The sequence below is a fragment of the Limulus polyphemus genome, unplaced genomic scaffold (genome assembly GCF_000517525.1).
Source record: "Limulus polyphemus unplaced genomic scaffold, Limulus_polyphemus-2.1.2 Scaffold2753, whole genome shotgun sequence".
Lineage (NCBI taxonomy): Eukaryota > Metazoa > Arthropoda > Merostomata > Xiphosura > Limulidae > Limulus > Limulus polyphemus.
Window position 1 is genome coordinate 40542 of NW_013668363.1, and position 9833 is coordinate 50374.

General features: G+C 34.0%; 1 protein-coding gene across 2 annotated transcripts in view; it reads right to left on the reverse strand.

Moving 5' to 3' along the window:
• Positions 1–9833, reverse strand: part of LOC106467820 (multiple coagulation factor deficiency protein 2 homolog) — a 23061-nt gene that overhangs the window by 6990 nt on the left and 6238 nt on the right. The gene's annotated exons all lie outside the window — the stretch shown is intronic.

Below are 9833 nucleotides of genomic sequence, written 5' to 3' on the forward strand. Positions count from 1 at the left end.
ATATATATATATATATATATATATATATATATATACACATATATATTATTCATACCTTCGGTGTATAGAATGGAAGCAGATTTTGACATCAAATTTTGGGGTAAAAAAGTGTGTCTTATACACCAAAAAATACAGTAATTGTTACAAAATACTATAAATATATTGGAATACAAAGAAATGCATTCTACAAATAATTCAACAAGTAAGATACAATATGTAAGGTATTTACAAATATTTAAAATTATTCAATAACAATCCATTCCAAATACACATGAAAAAAAAAACATTTATAATCATATTCACTATTGTCATAGTTTTGCCTTCCAGTGTAACATGAAAATAAGGTTTTACTAATCCAATGGTTTGAAGTTTCTTTTATCAGCTTATCTTTGAATGTGACACAGCTGAATAGAAAAAGAAGAATGATGTCTATTTATGGTGGCATGCTTCTATGTCACTTTGGGAAGACATCTCGTCAACCACAAAAGAAAATTTTGGGAGTTGCATTTTTTTTTAGCAAGAGATTAAATTCTAAGGTTATGCAAAGTTGTATATGATAAACTGGTCTAGTGAATTTTCTCTTATTCAAAGTTGTCATCAAAACATGGACACTTATGTACAAACTGACTCACGATCTTGGGGTTAATACAGTAAAAGTGTAACTTTTTTTTTATAAGCAATATTTGTCATCAGTCCTTCACATGAGATACTTCAATAATTAGAAAGTATTAAAAAACAAAGACATCATACAGAACTAGATGATGAATGGAGCTTAGAAAACCAGAAAATACTTTAATAAAACTAAAAAATACAACAATCCAAAAGATACACTAAAAAACTAAAAGGATCATTTGCAGATGCACAAATATAAAAAATAACTTCTTAAATCTTAGCCTTTATTCTTCACACAAATGGAAAACTACACAAAGAAAAGTTACCTAAAAACATCTTAAACATGATATTGACAGGTAATTAAAAAATAAAAACGTAGGTCTCTTGAATTTTAACCAACATGTTATGCACATCATTGAGCTATAAAATCAATATATAAAAGCTTAGAGATATTAAATTTGTAAACCCTTTCTAGTCCAAAAGCATAATTTTTAACACTTCTACATTTGCAGTCATAAAAAGTTAATAACTCAGAAATGAAACTATGCCTGAAACACAGACACTTGCAAACATAAAGCATGATAATCACTGAACAACTTCCAAATCTTGATTAGATTTTTTGGTAAATTTACAAATTGTACTGAAATAAAAACCACAGTATACCGTAACTGTATACTATGTCATTACAAAATAATGAAAATATACCCATAACCATGTGCTTTTTATCAATAATACATGTTCAATCATAGGCTTAATGATGTGATGCATTAGCCCACTTTGTTGAAATAAATTTTGCAATAATATATCCTGTACATTATTAAAATATATATGTATATAGTATGTATCACCCTGTACCTTATTTATAAAAGCCACCCCTATAATCTGTTTGGAAATCATATAGAGCTATTTCAAAAAATAAAAAAATCCCTCCCCTTATCCCTAACTCATGAAATTTCTACCAAAACATGACCTGTGTCCACAAACTACTCATTTTCCTCTTGAAGTTGTGTATTTCTGTTTGAGACACTTGCATGCCACCAACTTTATAAAACTTCCACTAAAATTCATGTGAAGTTGCACTACCGTATGATGACATATCATGCAGCAAAACCTTTCACCAATGCTCTCTCTACACTTGCAAGTGAAAATCCCCATTCTTTGATGAGGCGATCAAGAAAAATGGAGAAGAAGGGTGGGAATGTGTACGGAAATACATTTTCAGGTAAGGAAAATGTTATTAACTAGAATCTCACATTGAGTTGATGGAGGGCCAGGTGCAGAAATTACCTAGATGAACCTCTTTTCAAGAGCACCAAAAGGAAGCCTATGGGGTGTGACACCCTATGGCAGGAGCACACACCCATGGGAAACTGCATCTCATCCAGGGTATTACTCTTTGCCGAAGTTACAGATAGAGAGAGGCAAGAAACCTGAAAAGTCTTGCAAAGATGGACATAATAGGTACATGACCATTCAAAAGCTTGCACACAAGGTGTCAGACAGCCAATACGTGTAGTAAGGTTGGGGCAGATTCAAACTACCATTTATGCTCACCTCCTCCACTATCAATCTCTATGAGTCAATACCAGCTGTGGAAGAAGGATTACATGTGAAAAGTATCTGTGTACAGCTTCTTGAATGTCAGATACCAAGGACCCATGCCAGTCATGGGAGAAGGGCACTGCAGTTTACACAACTAATAAGGATATTTATGGAACCAGAACTCAACCATTAGGCTCTACAGGCCTTTCACCAGCTGTGGGAGTAGAGTTAATGAGTGATACATCACAATTAGATATAAAGAAATATCAATTCCACTGCAAACATATTTGATGGGGTCATGTCCTTGTAGGAGTAGGTAAAAGACAATCAGAGTAAGTGAGCCATGTGTCTGAAATCCACTCAGAGATTGTGATGTATCTAGATAAGGTTTGGGTGGTTCATACTACAATCCAGAAACACCCCTGCCCCACTTCTCAGCATAGAGAGACCCCTTTTAGAACCAGTTGTTAGGTCCAAATTGGTAAAGACTCTGCATGGTCAACCACCCCCAGTGGCTGGGAGCTGGTAAATAGCAAGTATTTCCTGCACTCCACTTGAGGGGGAGAGATTCACATAGGGAAGATCTGGAGAATGAGCCCAGGTCACCATGGATCTTTTACTGGAGACAATGAAATGGATAACCACGAAACCCTATTTTTAAAAACCAGCAAGTGCTAGCCAGAGAAATTGTTAAATACCCAACCCTAGTGCTGATGGGTGCAGCCTGAATCAGACTGGAAAAAGTTTATAAATGTCCTGAGTATAACTCCAGTGGTTTTACAGAACACCCCATCTCATGATGGGTGCTGACTGGACCAGGAAAGATGGTCTGAGTGCTTTCTGTTATGCTGGCCTGATGTGGAATTTTGGGTAAGTATACACTGTGAGGCAACACTAGTTGCCTAGTGGGATTCAAATGTAGTAAAAAGGTAAGGAAGAAATAAGTAAATGAATACCCTCACCTCTTACAGGTGCAAGGTCAATTGAAGAATGACCATTGGATGAAGTCTATGTGCTACCAAAGATGAGACAGCCAGGTGGAAATAGTATAAGGTGAGACAAATGATTGTGAGGTATTCCACATGCCAGCTCAGAGAAAAAAGAAGGGAGATAAAAATTGGGAGGAGAAAAACTGAGGTAAGAAGACTCAGGAGAGCATACCTCATCCACCTTCAAGGGGGGCATATACAATACTAATGAGCTGAAAGATCCAACCAAGAACGAAGGAAGGAGAGAGGCCCTAAATAGAGGATGGGTCCCATGTATGAAAGGACAGTGAGGGAAACCACAAGGAGGATGAGTGTGACAAAACACTGAATGGCCTGGACAAAACAAAAGTGTCCACCAAGATCAAAGTAAACAGTGAATGGAAAAATTGGGGAGAATATGGGGGAAAGGGAGTGACCACCATCTCCAGCCATGGAATATGAGGGAAGGAAAGACCGGCCAGAATGAAGGAAAAAGAAAAGCGGGAAAGTGAGAGGAAACAAGGGCAAAGTTATGTGACCAACGGCAACAAACAGCAAGTAGAAAGAGGACTAACGTGTCTAAGGAGAACAGAAACATCTACTAAAGATTTGATAGAGACCTTAGTAAGAGCATGGAGAACCACAGTGATAATCCAGTCAGGCAGAGAAAGTAATAGGTTATGAAACTCACCCAAATGGAATAGGCCCAGAACTATATCTGAACATTATCCACCTGGCCATATGTACATGTTAAGGAGTAAGAAAAGAAGATTAAGCATGAACTACTGTGAGTACATGTTACTAAGTAAGTTGCCACAACTAAACATTAACTATGTGCAACATGGTATGGAGTAAACAATTATGTCTAAAGTCTATCTTCTAATGGGAGTAAATAACCAGATCTAATTATTAAACTTTTTTTTGTGTACATGTGAAGAATCAATGAATTACAACAAAATATTATCATTCAGTGTGGCTTGTCAAGGAGTAATGGACAAGAACTAAACATTATCTTCCATGTGTATATATTATGGATTAAAGAACTAAAACTGAACATTAACTTCCCTGTGTACATGGGAAGAAGTAAAGAACTATAAGAAAAAATTAATCATTAAGTGGACACATTAAGGAGTAATGAATGAAGTCTATACTTCATTATCAAAGTGTTGCAAGTTAAGGAAGAATAAACAAAGTTGAAATATTATCTCCTTTGTGTATATATTAACCCTTTTAGTATGTGCCTTTTTAAACTCCTTTCTGTACATGTCGTATGGTTTTACCAAGTGACATTCAAAACTTAATTAAACAATGTTACGATCAATGTATTTAAACAAAATTAGCATTATCATGTACATTATAAATCAAGGTTTTATATTATCTAAGTTTTAATTCCTTTGTTTCAAAAGAAACCCTTAAAAATATACTTCAAACTTCAGTTTTGTTGTCACATTATGCATAAAGTTCACAGATCTTAACTTTTTGTCTCTATTACTTGAATAATAGGACATGTAAAAGTGTAAGGGTATGTCTAGACTGAATTCTACTTCTACATCTCAATTTACTCATCCAAGTTGAAAGTTTGTTTAGGTCAATTCAAAAGAACACAAGTAATATATATTCTCACCCTGACAGTAACCACACCATTCTATCCTTAGATTGAGCTTACAAGTCACATGTAAGTATTTGATGTACATGTTTATAACCACTAGAAACAGCTACTTTTAAACTATAATGTGTCAATGGTTATTTTAAAACTGGCAAGCAGTATACCTTAAGAAATGCATCAAATCACTTAGCATTGTTGCAGTTTTGCCCTTGCTACCATTTAGCATTGTTTTTCACCTTGATATGTATTACTCTGATACAATTAAATTGTATTATTTATATTTTAAAATTCATATTTGAAAGGTTTAATAATTTTTTTTAATATAACTCAAATTTTGCCTTGCTCTGTGAGACTTGTGTTACTAAAGTGAGTGCAAAAACATTTTACCAAAGGTTAAAATATCTCTTCTAATAATATCATTATATTGCATGGTGGCACCCATTGACATGTGTTGAGATAAATAATAAACAGGAAAGGAAAACAAAATAATATAAGTAAACCATAAGTGAAAATGCAAAGACATGAAATTACTCAGATAACCCAAAAAAGATATTTCAAGATTATTTGATGAGGAATTAAAAGGTATGTACATATTTCTCTTAATTTTAAACACTTCATTGAATTTTATGTTGATAATAAGGTAGAGAAAATGAAAAAAAACATTTATCTTAAAAACTTTTGATATTCATTTAAGATATTCTAGAGGTTATACAAATGAAATTTAAAAACTGTAAAATTAAAAAAATATTTTTATACTTAACATGAAAATCACCTTGAAACTGAACTATTCAGAACCTCAGTGCAAATAACTACAATAAATAACAAGTTTTTAGTAGAAATAGTAGAAAAAATCAAAATCAAATATTACATTTTTCTAAAACTACATGCCTTTAGGAAAGTTCCTCTCAAGTTTCAAACAATTTCATCCACTAGTTTTATTTTTTGAACGAAATTTGACAAGAGTTACATAACCTTCTTACAATGTAAATAAGAACGTCCTGAAAGAGTAATGAAATAGAGAGAAATATTATCTAAGTATGCATGCTAAAGAGGAAGGAACAAGATTGAAGCATTATCCACCTTGTGTACACGTCAAGGAATAATTAACTACAACTAACAATTACCTACTAAGTGTACATATTACAGAATAATGAACTAAGACAAAAAATTACCCCCTAATTGGCATAAGAATAAGGAACTATGACTAAACAATATATTCTGTGTGTTATATGTTATGGAGTAATGAACTAGAACTAAACATTAATATCTAAGTGTACATGTTAAATAACAAGTAACTATTTCTAAACATAAACCATTATATGTATACGACAAGGAGCAATGACCAAATACTATATTCTAATTGGGACATGATAAGGAGTAATTAACTATGTGAAACATAATATTCTATGTGTACATGTGAAGTAGCAATTAACTATGTCTAAGGATCGTCTTCAATACATATATATATAAAGGAGTAATTAACCATGTGTAAACATTATCTTCTATGTGTACATGTAAAGGAGTAATGGACTATGTTGAAACATTATCTCCAGTGAGTTACAAGTTAAGAAGTATTTAACTACATCAAATTTTATCTTCTATGTGGACATTTGAAGGAATAAGAATTAAACATTAACATGTAATAGTACATGACAAAGAATAATTAACCAAGACTAAGTATTATCTTTCAGGTGGACATGTTAAAGAATAAGGAACTAAATGCACACATTAACAATTATGTGTATATGGCAAGGTGTAATCAAGTAATGAACTAGATGTAAACATTATCTTCTATGTGGACATTTGAAGGAATAAGAATTAAACATTAACATGTAATAGTACATGACAAAGAATAATTAACCAAGACTAAGCATTATCTTTCAGGTGGACATGTTAAAGAATAAGGAACTAAATGCACACATTAACAGTTATGTGTAGATGGCAAGGTATAATCAAGTAATGAACTAGATGTAAACATTATCTTCTATGTGGATATCTAAAGGAGTAATCAACCAGAACAAAATATTAACATTAAATTTACATGGGAAGGAATAAGTAAATATGACCAATCATCAACTTCTATATGTACATATGAAGGAGTGATGAGCTATAATGAAACATAATAAATTAAGTGGTATATGGTAAAAAGTAAGTTACCATGACCAACCAACAAAGTGAGGGAGTAACAAACCAGATTTAAACAATATTGTATTTGGATATGTTAAGGAGTAATAAACAATGTCTAAACAGTAAATCCTAAGAATGACATGTTAAGGAGGAATAAACTATATCCAAATAGTAACTTCTACAAGTTATCTGGGAAAGCAGTGAGAACAAGGTATAATACAGTGAGAGCAAATTTAAATGCAAAGGAAATGGTGTGTGTGGAACAGTCTGGGGAGAAGAAAGGAAACCATGGATATAAGGTACATGTAAAGTAGGTGGGAAAAGCTGAAAGATATTCATTAAGTAAAGAAGTACTGGGTGGGTAAAAATCACTGCACTTTTGTATATATAAAGTAGGTGGGAAAAGCTGAAAGATATTAATTAAGTAAAGAAGTACTGGGTGGGTAAAAATCACTCCACTTTTGTATATATAAAGTAGGTGGGAAAAGCTGAAAGATATTCATTAAGTAAAGAAGTACTGGGTGGGTAAAAATCACTCCACTTTTGTCTTCCTCAATATTACCTACAAATTTCTGTGAAGGGAAATGTGTGGCAGGAATGGATGAAGATAGTAACACAGATCCCACGACACATTGGATGAAAGCTGTCAACAGGCAAAAACATCTCAAATTGTTCGTTATTACATAGTATGGAGTATCCACCTTTATTCATACTATGGGAAACTTTCTCACTGTCCCATCAGCACACGCAGATGTACCTTGCCAGTCATCTGGTCATGAGATACTAGACTGATTCTCACTGCTATAATCAGTATCTCATAGAATTTTCACTTCCTTATCCCCAACATAGCCTTCACCTACTGGCATGTTGCGGTTTGTTGGCATTTCTCAATGTTTGTCATATGCTCTGATCACCACTGGCACTGCTGATCTGTTCACTAACCATCAATCATGCACTGTTTAATCCTGGTGGTAGCACTTTCTTCTTGTGGTGAATCTGATGAATTGTCTTTATTCTGTTTCTTCTGGCAGCAGCACCCATGGTGACATGAACACATTTTTTCTTTCTTGCCAGCACCATTTTTGTAGGTAGCTCCAGCTGCTTTATGTTGAGATTTCTGTGGCTGTTTGTTGGTGACAGACTTGCACTCACTCGCAATGTGCTCCATTTCACCGCAATCATAGCATTCCTTCTCACTTCTGTCTGTTGACTTCTTGTCACCTTTGGTGGCATCCTGATTCTGGTTAGCCACCCCTGGTTTTATCACCTCATCCACATCTCTCAGTGCTTTAGGAACTGTGACATGTCAGTGAAGTATGTGATCATGCACTGTTCATGCATCAGTAGATCTGCCAGTCTTGCAAGAATATTTTCACACTTGGCCATGTCAGTCCATCTTGTGAGTGTATCACTGTAGACATGCACACAAACTGAAATACAATTCCTACAATCAGGTTTGGCTTCTATATATTTCTGAAAAAATCCTTCCTTGCTAAGTTTATAGTGCTTGAACAAGGCCACTTTCAACTTGTCATAGTCCATGGTATCTCCTGACATCACGCCCACAAAGATTTGTAGGCCTTTTCCTGTGAGAAGGGGGGCTGAGGCAGACTGCCCAGTTCTGATTTGGGTGAGTCTTTCATACCTCTCCAGGAAAGTATCCATGCCATCTTTCTGTTCATCAAATTTTGAAAGCTTGGGTCAACTGGCCTTGGCCCTATTGTCATTCTTGGGTTATCCATCTTTCTGTTGGGCGAGCTTGGTGATCTCCATTTGTGCTCTTATTCTCTCTATTTCCAGTCTCCCTTTTTCTCCTTTCTCATTCTGACATTTTCATGCTCACATTCTTCTTTTAGTCCTTCTCTTTCTTCTATTCTCTGACTCTCCTCCTCTCTCTTCTGTTGATTCTCTTCTCTCTCTAGGTCTTGTTGTTGTTGAACAAATTCTCATAGATCACCATCTTTGAGCCCAAATTGCCCACCCCTCTCTATCCTCTACAATATTTTCACCACTACTACAGCTATATATATATGCCTCTTTGCAGCTGTTGTTTATGTCTTCTTCTACCATCATTTACCACTGTAGATCCTGGCTGGCTCACCACTGTCAGGTTTTGTAGGGCTAGATTTTTTTACAGTAGGTGCCATAACTTATAGGCGATAAATTTCAACTATAAACAAACAGCAACACAGTCCACTTGTTTTAAAATAATATATTAAAATAAAATCAAACGTATATACAAATGCTTGTTACATTGTTGGTTACCACAGTTGTATCCAGAGCTTTAAATAACTGTCTTTTTTTTGTCAAAGTCCACACAGGGTGGTTCGGTTACTTTTGAACACAACTGATAAAACAAATTATTCTTCCCTGCTCTATTACTACAATACAGCTTGTGATAATTTCACTTTAAAAAATTGCCACTATACACTCTTCATTGTTAAACTCACAATCATGCAATCTAGAAATAAATAATGTTTTTTCAATGCATATTTATACCCTGACTGAAGTCTAGAACATTCCACTCAATATTAGATATTTTGATGCAATAATACTCTATTAAACCAATGAGAAAAACTCGGAAAGTTCCAGCAATCTAAAGCAATAATCTCATTATTGTAAACAATCACTAATTCATAACAATTGAACTACATAACATATGATTCATAAACAGTTATGTAAACAAACTTACTATAAACTATCACTTCTAAAAATAACTAAATATGACACCTGCATTAAACTTAAACTGAAACAGTCATGTATATCTAACAATATATCAGCAAACAGTAGTGCAATATCAAATGTTTTTATGTGCATTTTAAGTGGGAGTTTCACAAAGCTAGTGGTATGTAAGTCTCTCATGCAGAAAAGCACAACTTCAAGAGAAAAATAGCTAATCTGTGTAAGGAGGTGAGATATCATATTAGAAGTGAAACTTTTATAATATCAGTATATATATATATATATATATATATATA